Source organism: Hyalella azteca, unplaced genomic scaffold (genome assembly GCF_000764305.2).
Source record: "Hyalella azteca isolate HAZT.00-mixed unplaced genomic scaffold, Hazt_2.0.2 contig17651, whole genome shotgun sequence".
Lineage (NCBI taxonomy): Eukaryota > Metazoa > Arthropoda > Malacostraca > Amphipoda > Hyalellidae > Hyalella > Hyalella azteca.
This window is the reverse complement of record NW_025947427.1, coordinates 138,787-150,540: the sequence shown is the minus strand read 5'-3', so window position 1 is coordinate 150,540 and position 11,754 is coordinate 138,787.

Below are 11,754 nucleotides of genomic sequence, written 5' to 3'. Positions count from 1 at the left end.
AAACTGTTTTCTCTCAACAACAGTAAGATTATTCTAGTTAAAATTGAAAACAAATAGCTAGAATATTTCACGTCAATTTTTGCTACAAAATTACTTTTTAATCTTATTTAAAATTCTTCGGACTATATATTTGAAAACGTGAATTGTGTTTTCTCTAAAGTAGAATCACAATTTTCGAGAATCGTTGGCTGTGTCTACTGCAAGCGGTCTTATCATGTCGAAGAACAAGACGGCAAGTTCTACTTCTCCTAGCTCTGTGAAGGACAACGTGTGAGTTCACTGAAACATTTTTTTTTGTATTGATGCTAGACTGATAACTATGATAAACAATATTTAAATATGGTTCTTTTAAAGCTGTACTAAATTGAATTCTACATTTTGAGGGTAGATTTGTAGAGACTAAAGAAAGATTTTTATCATTTCAGAACGTGAATAGCAGTCACATCTAGCCGCCATCATGTACATGCCGAAAGCGCATCTCGTTCAGATTTATGAACACCTTTTTACAGGTAAAGGTTCGCTTTATTTACATCATTGAAATACAGTATTATGCTTTTCGCTCATTGGAATCCTTTTGTTTTTATGTTTTGTCATTCTAAGTGTGATGGTTCAATAACTGAATCCATCGACTTCGAGCTTGCATCAACCACACAACACTCCCTTGTTTATTGCTGCCGCCATAGTGACAAACTAGAGTTTTTAGAATTGGTTCATTTTCAATTTCCTCATTTACCCAAGATTTAAACCAATTTCTTATGTATGATAATGCTGGTACCCTGGATACTTTACTGGTCTACTTATAAGACTCAAAAATGAACTTGATGGAGAGTCTAAAGAAGTCTCTGCTTTGCCACTATGGCTGCCGCTTCACTTGCCATCGTGAACTGTCTTATGTTGGCATAATAAGGTTGCTCATTACCATCCTCCACATCAAATTTATGAAGATTAGCTAAGCTAATTTTTAAGCAACATCAAAATTCTAAATTGCATTTTTAGGGTAAGGTTTATTAAGTGTAAAAATTGTTGAATTTTGTAATTTTTACCAAATTAAACTAGGTAGCTCTTTGAAATTGGTGAATCTAGTTTGGCTTCTGCCTAGTGCCTACTGCAGTATTGGCAGTAATTGCATAGCATAGGCTAATTCATGTCTCATAATGCTAAATGCGTTGATGTTAATTCAATCAATTCAATGGTTGGTGAGTGGCTGAGTGCTGTGTGGTGAGTCACTGGTGACTGGTGACTTCGGTCTTTAAATGCAATGCTCTAGCTTCAGGTCTTTAACTGTCTTTTTACCAATATCAATATGTGCATGTACTTGCTTTTCTTCTGCTGTTCATTTATTAGTACTTCTAAAGCTTAATCTAGGCAGCATGATAGATTGATAGGAACAGGAACATTCCATATTGCTGAAATTTTGTGGCATGAACAGCACATATATAAATTAGGCTAGGCTAATTGAAAATTTATTAGTGAAAATCTTCTTATACCTAGTTCCAAAAAATGTCAAAAGCACAAATCAAGGCTTGGAAAGTAGCTAGATGGTTTGCAATGCTTGTCAGACACTCGCAACAGCAGGTATGGAATATATCTACCTAGCCTACCTTTTTGCTACCTAAATCTTTCAAGTTTATGGAACTGCATCATTCCTACTACCTAGGCTAGCTACTAGAAGAATTGCCTCCCATCTTAAGCCCTATTAACTTGAGTGCATGATCTTTATAATGTTGCATGTGACTGATGTGAGCTGCCAAAATTCATTAGGCCTATCAGTAGGAAAGTTCCAACTTCCAATCCTGCTTGGAAGATTGTTGCTCTGTGGGAATTTTTAAAAGTTTTTTTGATAGCCTAGCAGCATTTGCAAATTTCAGCCAAGTAAGCAAACAAAAAAATATATATATAACTTGGTACTTGCTGCAGTGAGTGACAGAGTGAGTGTATTTTCTCGTCAACAAAAATGTGAAGTCAGACGGACATGGCAAGCAGGCACAAAGCACAATAGTGTATTTTTCCGTAAATGAGGAAATGCGCTAAAAATTGTTTAACATGATGTATAGTGGCTATAACTTGTAGGTAAAAATTTATTTGCTCACATTTAGGTAGTCAAATGCCACTGTCATTGAGTGGTCAGCACAGAATGCCTGCTGCACACACATGCTAGAGATAAATCCTGCCTGTCTGCCATTTTTGTCCACTTCTGCTATGCATTACTTGATTTTGCACATACTTGGATATATAATATTAATCTGCCCGGCCTCCTTGCCGATTCTGACCAGAAACTGGCGCACAGAGCTGGGATCGAACCCGCGCCTCTCTGCGCCAATCTTGGTACTCTGAACTTTAACCACTAGGCCACCCTGTCACGATGGTTATATTTTTTATTTCTCTTGTGCGCGTAAAATATTCATGTTGCTCACACCATCTTGACCGTCAGGGGAGGGAGACTATCGTTCGCCTCTACGTTATTTTAGATATGGAAAAGCCCCGAAAAATGCAAAGGAATCACCAGGTTTTAAATAGATTTACTGAGCACCAAGGCTCTAAACACTAGAGGGACTAATTAGCTCCCTAAGATTGATGATAATGTACGAATCAATGTTGTCGTCTACCTACTAGAGAATCTCTAATCAATTGAATTTCGTTTCCCTCCATTCCCAAAAATTTCACTTAACGCAACAGTCACTCAGGCGGAACACTGTTAAATGTTTTGGCAAAAGCGAGGTACACTGCATCCACTAGCATTACCTTCTGGGACCTGCTGGATTACCACTTCCCTCTCGTCCAAAAGGCGAGTCCAATCGTTCAACGTAGACAAAAGGCGACTGGTGCAGGATCTACCGGCAATAAAGCCTTGTTGACAATCTGATATGAGATGGTGAAGAGTCAAGTGAGCGATAATCCTATCCCTCACAAGTCACAACAGATTCCATTACCTTCCAAACAACACTTATCAGACGGACAAGATGATAGTTACCGGGGCTAATTTTGTCACCTGTTCTTAAACAATGGCGTTACTTGAGCTTCTCTCCATTGGTCGGCAAAGTTTATTCGTTCAAGGTTTTTTGAAAGAATGCTGTCAATGGTTATTGAAAGTGATATTTTTAGGAATCAAATAAAGAACGCATTTCTAGTTTCTACTCTTTGTGTTCTTTTCCATGGTTTTTACACTTGAGCTTATAATAATCTATCCACTTAACGAATTTATTCGAAATGGAGACTTTTCCGTAATCCTTTAATTCATTTACTAGACTAATTTGTAGTAAAAACATTCTTTTTCAAGCGCTTATGGCTGCGCTAAATCGAGGGTCAATTGCGACAATTGAGTCGAGAAAGAGGGCGAAATTCACTCGGGCTAGATATCACTGCTAGGTCCTGAGAACACATGTGCAAAGTTTCATTAAGCTACATCCATTAGTGTAAAAGATATTTTATGGTCGACGAAAATTGTCAAAATCCGCCGCAGAAGCGCTGGTCATTTCGCCGTACAGGCGTGTGATTCGCGAATGAAGGTGGAATCAAAAATATTCACACGGGCTAGACATCACCGTTAGGTGGTCAGAAGTGTATGTATATGCAAAGTTTCGTTTACATCGGTTCATTAGTTTGGAAGATATTTCGTGGTCGCTGCGTATTTTTGTGCGTATAAGTAGAGAACGAGGGCGAAATCGAAAGAATTCACACAGGCTAGATATCAACATTACGTCTTGAAACATACACGCGTAAAGATTCAGTAAGCTACGTTTATCAGCTTAGGAGATATTTCATTGGCGCTGCGTTTGTGTATAATTTTAGAGTCCGGCCGTAAAATCGCAGGCGAGTTCGCAGGCGGGTCCGTAGAAGTGTCGATTCAGTGTACCGTACCAGCAAAATAATTGACAGTATATTTTATGGGGTTCATTACTATACAAATGAGATGAATTTCCATCTCAGAGCCTAATTAAAAAAAATAAATCATTAAATTGCTCGGAAAATGATTTATATGCGCCAGTCGGAGGAGCAGTCCTCATGATCGCACATCAACATATATATATAATTCATATAAACTATCCGTTTTAAGAATGTACTTAAACAGTTTCATTTATCCAAAAACTAAAAGTTTAATTATAACTCTTGAAGTTATTGTGGTGATAATTAGGCAAAATTTAAATTGATTATCATTGCGAAAAACTGTTTTCTCTCAACAACAGTAAGATTATTCTAGTTAAAATTGAAAACAAATGGCTAGAATATTTCACGTCAATTTTTGCTACAAAATAACTTTTTAATCTTATTTAAAATTCTTCGGACTATATATTTGAAAACGTGAATTGTGTTTTCTCTAAAGTAGAATCACAATTTTCGAGAATCGTTGGCTGTGTCTACTGCAAGCGGTCTTATCATGTCGAAGAACAAGACGGCAAGTTCTACTTCTCCTAGCTCTGTGAAGGACAACGTGTGAGTTCACTGAAACAAATTTTTTGTATTGATGCTAGACTGTTAGCTATGATAAACAATATTTAAATATGGTTCTTTTAAAGCTGTACTAAATTGAATTCTACATTTTGAGGGCAGATTTGTGGAGACTAAAGAAAGATTTTTTATCATTTCAGAACGTGAATAGCAGTCACATCTAGCCGCCATCATGTACATGCCGAAAGCGCATCTCGTTCAGATTTATGAACACCTTTTTACAGGTAAAGTTTCGCTTCATTTACATCATTGAAGTACAGTATTATGCTTTTCGCTCATTGGAATCCTTTAGTCTTTATGTTCTGTCATTCTAAGTGTGATGGTTCAATAACTGAGTCCATCGACTTCGAGCTTGCATCAACCACACCTGGCACACAACACTCCCTTGTTTATTGCTGCCGCATCACTTGCCATCGTGATTACTGTCTTATGTTGATCATTACCATCCTCCAATCAAAATTATGAAGATTAAGCTAACTTTTAAGCAACATCCAAATTGCATTTTAGTGTAAGGTCTATTAGTAAATGTAAAAATTGTTGAATTTTGTAATTTTGACCAAATTAAACTAGCTCTTTGACAATTGGTGAATTTAGTTTGGCTTCTGCCTAGTGCCTACTGCAGTATTGGGCCCTATTGGCAATGGCAGTAATTGCATAGCATAGGCTAATTCATGTCTCATAATGCTAAATGCGTTGATGTTCATTCAATCAATTCAATGGTTGGCGAGTGCTGTGTGGTGAGTGGTGACTTTGGTCTTTGAATGCAATGCTCTAGCTTCAGGTCTTTAACCGTCTTTTTACCAATATCAATATGTGCATGTACTAGCTTATCTTCTGCTGTTCATTTATTAGTACTTCTAAAGCTTAATCTAGGCAGCATGATAGATTGATAGGAACAGGAACATTCCATATTGCTGAAATTTTGTGGCGTGAACAGCACATGTATAAATTAGGCTAGGCATATTGAAAATTTATTAGTGAAAATCTTCTTATACCTAGGTAGCTAGGTAGTTCCAAAAAATGTCAGAAGCACAAATCGAGGCTTGGAAAGTAGCTAGATGGTTTGCAATGCTTGTCAGACACTCTCAGCAGCAGGTATGGAATATATCTACCTAGCCTACCAGCCGCCCTACCTTTTTGCTAAATCTTTCAAGTTTATGGAACTGCATCATTCATACTAGGCTAGCTACTAGAAGAATTGCCTCCCATCTTAAGCCCTATCAACTTGAGTGCATGATCTTTATAATGTTGCATGTGAGCTGCCAAAATTCATTATCAGTAGGAAAGTTCAAATCCTGCTTGGAATATTGTTGCTCTGTGGGAATTTTTTTAAAGTACTTGATAGCAGCATTTGCAAATTTCAGCCAAGCAAGCAAAAAAACTATATATATAACTTGGTACTTGCTGCAGTGAGTGGATTTTCTAGTCACCAAAAATATGAAGTCACAGACGGACATGGCAAGCACAATAGTGCATTTTTCCATAAATGAGGAATTGCGCTAAAAATTGTCTAACATGATGTTGTATAGTGGCTCCTATTAGTAAAAATTTCTTTGCTCGCACTTAGGTAGTCAAATGCCACTGTCATTAAGTGGTCAGCACAGACTGCCTGCTGCACACACATGCTAGAGATAAATCCTGCCTGTCTGCCATTTTTGTCCACTTCTGCTATGCATTACTTGATTTTGCACATACTTGGATATATAATATTAATCCGGCTCAGGCTGGACCACTAGCTTGGCTAAGCTTGCAAGGTGGAATTCACGAAACCTTTTGGATGAACAGGTTTCAGGTACATATTTGATTTACAGAACGGGACCTGAATCACTTACATGCTGCTTGTGCTTGTTTCCTGATCAGCGGAGTTTTCAAAGGACAGTATAGTTTTCATTTCTCCGATCCAATATCAATGTAATTGATTACATGGATATTTCATTTTTGTATTGCTATGTCACTACCCTATAAACTTTCTAAATTATTGAAAGATCATGTAGATAAAATTAGCCATTTTGACGATTGTCATAGAGGAAAAAAATTGCCTTTCATTATAAATATTTATTACTAGTTGATCATCATGATCATTTGAATTACCCTTGGTGATATTTTGTTGAGTTTCCATTTGTGCATTAGTAAAGATTGCTGCTTACTTTGGAGCAAGATATTCTTAGCATTCAATGGAAACAATTTATTACATGTAACAAAAAGTAAAATTATTTCATCCATGTTGAAGTTAAAGGGCTGATAAAGTTTTCAAAATGATGCTACTCACTGCCATGAGTGTTGAAGGGCGCATTTTCTTGTTAATGAAAACGTGAAGTCACAGACAGATGGACATGAGCACAATAGCGCATTTTTTCCTCAAATGAGAAAATGTGCTAAAAATGGAGTAAAATACTGTAATGTGTATGAATTCGGCATGGAAACCACTTTAAGTATCTGTGATGGTTCAAATTTGCCTGTTGTTGCATTGATGTTATGAATTACAGACTCGTTCGTTTTTAACTTGGTCATTGTCAATAACTTCCTAGATAACCTATTTGAATGGAGCCCTTTCTCCATTCTAAGTGTATTTGAATTTGCGCACCTATGACTATTCTTGTTGCTAAATATTCTAGCTTTCTCTTTTGTTCAACTGTGATCATTTTGGATTGATGGCTGAGTTAGGGTATGCACTACAGGTGTAATTATATGATGGAATTTACTAGTTCAGCATTTTCACTCATTTGGTTGCACTCATTCTGCTTTCCTGGAACATGGTGTATAGGAATTTAACTTTTTTGTCATATTCGTTTCTTGATAAATGAAGTTAAGGTAGAGTGATCACCCTCTGAGGGAGCTAGGGAGCTTTCTGCATTGGAACTTGGTGTGAATGAATTTTTAACAGATACTTGGATGGTGACATGACCATGCAAGTCTTAGCTCTGTTAATTCAATTTTATTGCACTGCACATTTTTTATAGCCATGAGACATTATGTCTTAGCAATATGAATTGTGCTGTCTCATTATGTCTCAGCAATGTCTGTGCTGTTGAATGTAATTAACAAAGATAAAGAGCCTTGGAACTGTCTTTGTTTCCAGGAGTTGAGTAGATGATTTGATTTGGTGATCATGGTTTAAACCTGATCCCTATGCCATTGAATTTTGTAAGCTCCCATGATATTTATTTTTGCTGTACTTTCAGTTTATAAATTGCATTCAAACTTGGCTGTAGAAATACTGGTCCTTGTAAATCTAACAAGGGAGTGGAATTTTTGTGAATTTAGAGCTGTAGAGATCAGAAAAGGTAACTTCTAATATTAATTCATACGTTAGAACACAATTTTGTAAATTTAATGGTGAAGTTATATTTTGAATGTTGTTCAGCCCTCAGACCTGCTCTTCAGTCATTTAGGGTGCAATGATGTGCAATTGAAAAAAAAAATTTAATTTCTAATACAAGATTCCTTTTTGTGAAGTTTGTAATTTTTGCAGGATTTTAGCGACTTCTTATTTATGACTTATAAAGAGAGTTAATGTATAAGACCTTGAAGATCATAGTGCTTTCAAAACAGCTGATTTTTTACTACAGAGCTGAATTACTTTCTCAATTTTAACAGAGACTGACAATTTATAAGGTTATCTTGGGTATAATTTTAAACCTATATATAATACACTCAAGGATTTGTTTCTCAAATGGATTGTGTTTGGTGTAAATGTTCTTACATAGTTTTGTCTGCTAATGTAAAGTAATTATAGATATATTCCTGACAATTTGTAAACATGTGCAAGAGTGATGGGCTTGCATCTTCCTCGTATCTTAAAAAATTATTTGGAAAAAGTAAATTGGGTTTTAGGGAGGTACTTAATATTTTTTAAAGCTGATGCTTTCATTGATTCTCAGCAGTTAGATTTTCATGGCTAGGAATAAATTATTATGCAATACTGAACTGATGGAAGAATGCTAACCATAACAAATGTCAGTACTTCTGTTTTGGTTTTGGGTGAATTTTCATTATTCTGGGGTAGTATATCTTCCCTTTCTAAGGTTTAGGATAGTAGTGTGGGCTCCTTGAATGGCGTACAAAATGCTGACAATGATGGATTGTTTTAGCTTTCTGGGAGGGTTGTTGTNCTGCCGAGGTGGGGATTATTTCTCTTGAAGGCTGTTAACTTATGACGTCTTCATCGTAAACTCATTTCAAATCCTGTTTTTTTCCATATTTTTCACTTTCCAAGCTTCTATTACCTGATTATTGTAAATGCTAGTCAATCCCATAATAAAGATGTGTAATAAAGTCCTGTTCTAGTCAGTCCTGCGTGAGCAAAGATTGCTGCAGTTGAATTTTCTTGCTGTGAATCATCTAATTCTCATTGTTTTATCTATGGATAATTCATTTAATGTAATCGGAATAAGCTGCCGAAGATTTGTAATATTTTATGCCATGAAGTTGAATATTATTGAGGTATTAATTTCTGAATGTTTTTAGAATTGCAAGTTCTCGGCAACTGATGTTCGCTTCTATGCAACACAGATCGTGCCAGCAACTCTGAAGAAGCAGCAGCCACGCGCAGCACCTGCTGCACCTGGCGGACGTTCAGGCGGCGACGCCCGACGCGAGTACGGAGGCGGACGCGGGGGCGACCGCGACAACTACAGGAGAGCGCCTCCTGCTGGCGGCGACAAGTCTGCTGATGCAGGAGCCGGTGCTGCCTCCATGGAATTTGTGAGTTATAATTATGCCTCGGTTCAGTGTTGTGTATATGTTACTTGAATGCCGTTGCCCAACGTACTAATGCATTTATAAACGATGCTCGGAAAAGAGCTCGAATGTTAGACATGTTAATGCGAGACGCGGTATGAATATAAAAGATCTATTGGAAGTTTTTACCTTGAACTTCACTGTTACCAAACTAAGGTGTGGAATTGTTCTGAAATAAACGCTATCATAACTGGTAGGTCATATCGAAAAAAACTATTTTATCTAATTGGTATTCCCCTCATTAGCATACCGAATCGCTTGAGTTTTCGTAGTTGATTAATGCAATCAATGAACTCTGAATATCGTTACATTTCTGGTAGTTGTCAGGGGCTACAAGTGGACAACTACTAGAGTTTCCTCTGTTGAAATCTAATGTCGTATTCTATGACGGACTTTATTTTGGATTCTTTGACGATTGGTTATTTTGGTGTGGGGAAATGAAGAGTTTAGAAGCTTCTACTATTAAAACATTTTCTATGTAAATCATTTTTTTCTTGTGTGCTTTTCACTATGTGCATAATATGCGAACTTTATACGGTTGATACTTATTGAAGTGTTTCTTTTTCAGAGAGGAATGGGCCGCGGAAAGAAGCCTCAATAAACTGTACCGGTTGAACCAGCGTTTTATTACTCCAGGCTGTGGCGAAAATTGTCCTTAACATTCGTGAAAAATAATTGCTTGTAATCAAGTCGATGTCTCAGATTGCTTAGGATAACTACCTGTTAAAACTCAACTTCCTGCCCTTTTCCCCGAATTGAAGACTTGGTGTTTTGTATTAAGAAATCCTCTTAAAGCTTATAAACATTGGGTAATTTATCAATTGCTGAAACTAAAGCGTTATCAATCTGCAAAAAGAGTATTTATTTAACATAGGCAGAAGCATTGTTGATAAACTTGTACACTCATTCATGTGTCACAAATGCTGAACTGATGTTCAACAGAATTTGTTGTGGCTTGGCATTTTCTTCATTCCTAAATTATAATAGATATGTAATATTAACCAAAACATTGCATGAAAAGTAATGTCTAATATTTTTATTTCAAATAACACAAACATTGTGAGAATGCTATCATAAAAAATCTTTAAATATACTTCAACGGGTATTAGGAGAACTGAGTATACACTAGAAATATTGATAGAAACACATAAGTTATTAAATATTAATTTCTTCAACATTTCTATATAAATGTTGAGGCTTGCAGGTTTTTCTCAATTACTTTCAATCAATGGCTGTGCAGCAGGAAAGAAGATGGAGGTCTTCCCATTCTCCAGCACGAGTGCATGTACGTATATTGATGATGGATGATCTGCAAATAAGATATATTAATAAATAATTTTATGATGATGAAATTAAATATCATTAGCTGTCATTACTTGCATCAAGTTGAAAATGCTTTGGCAATATAGTTTTGCCCAGTATAGAAGGAAGGCGGCAAATAATTTAAATGATTGAAGTTCATGTGAAGCTATGACTTGTGGAGAACTATTAAAAGGCTGCTTATTATTTAACTGACTCAACAAATCCCTAAAACAGTTGAAAAACGAAATGTCAGGACCTGACAATTGCCCAAATCAGACTGAAAAAGCATCAGGCAGCAGGACTTCTATCGTGTGATGTATGCATGGGAAGCTCAGTACAGCAGGGAGCAGGCTATGACATTTTTTCTGAAGCAGAGGCCATACTACATATAAAATCCAACTTTTGGACTCTAAAAAGCTTGATACAAGCATCAGCAAGCAAGGCTGACTATACATAAACAAGTAAAGTACTGTTCTTCATTTCCTGACAGATCTGGCAGAAGCTTGCCATGCCAGTGAAGTACCAATTTTGTTGAACAGTGATATAATTGAATCGCAATTGCAGAAGATCCAACACTATCAATGAGCACTGCTAACTGTGATTTGATGCCTGACAGTTATTTCATCGGACATACCAGTAATAAGATACATGAAATATTAGTCGCAAAACAAATTCGGCAGTTGCCAGTAGATTTAGAATTAAAATGGTAACTGTCAATTCAACCTTCGTCACAACTCATAAGTGTATTTAACACATTGGCCCGTATGCTAAATAGGGCACTAGCACTACGAAGTAGCACTATGCACTACAAGCCGTAGTGCCGTACTAGTGCGACATGGAACACTACGGTTGGCATGCTAAATAGGGCACTAGCACTACGAAGTAGCACTACGCACTACAAGCCATAGTGCGGCATGGAACACTACGGTTGGTATGCTAAATAGGGCCAAAAGCATAACGCGCACTACAAAAATCTGAAGTGTCCTNTTTGCAAAGGAGATGGGTTAAAATTATTAAAAAAATCGTCGCGACTGCGCAATAAGCATGTGAAACCATATATTAAATTTCATAATTATTGGTTACGAATTGAGGTAATAAAACGTGGCTAAAGGGAGAGCTGGTATAGGGCAGGTTCAGGGCCGGGCTGGCCCACGCTGTAACCCACGCTAACGCCCACGCGCTTTTGTCCGACCGGTCGAAAAATGCAAGAATCGGCAACAGGCCATGGGCCTATTTCTTCAGTGCCGACACTTCTATTATATTCTA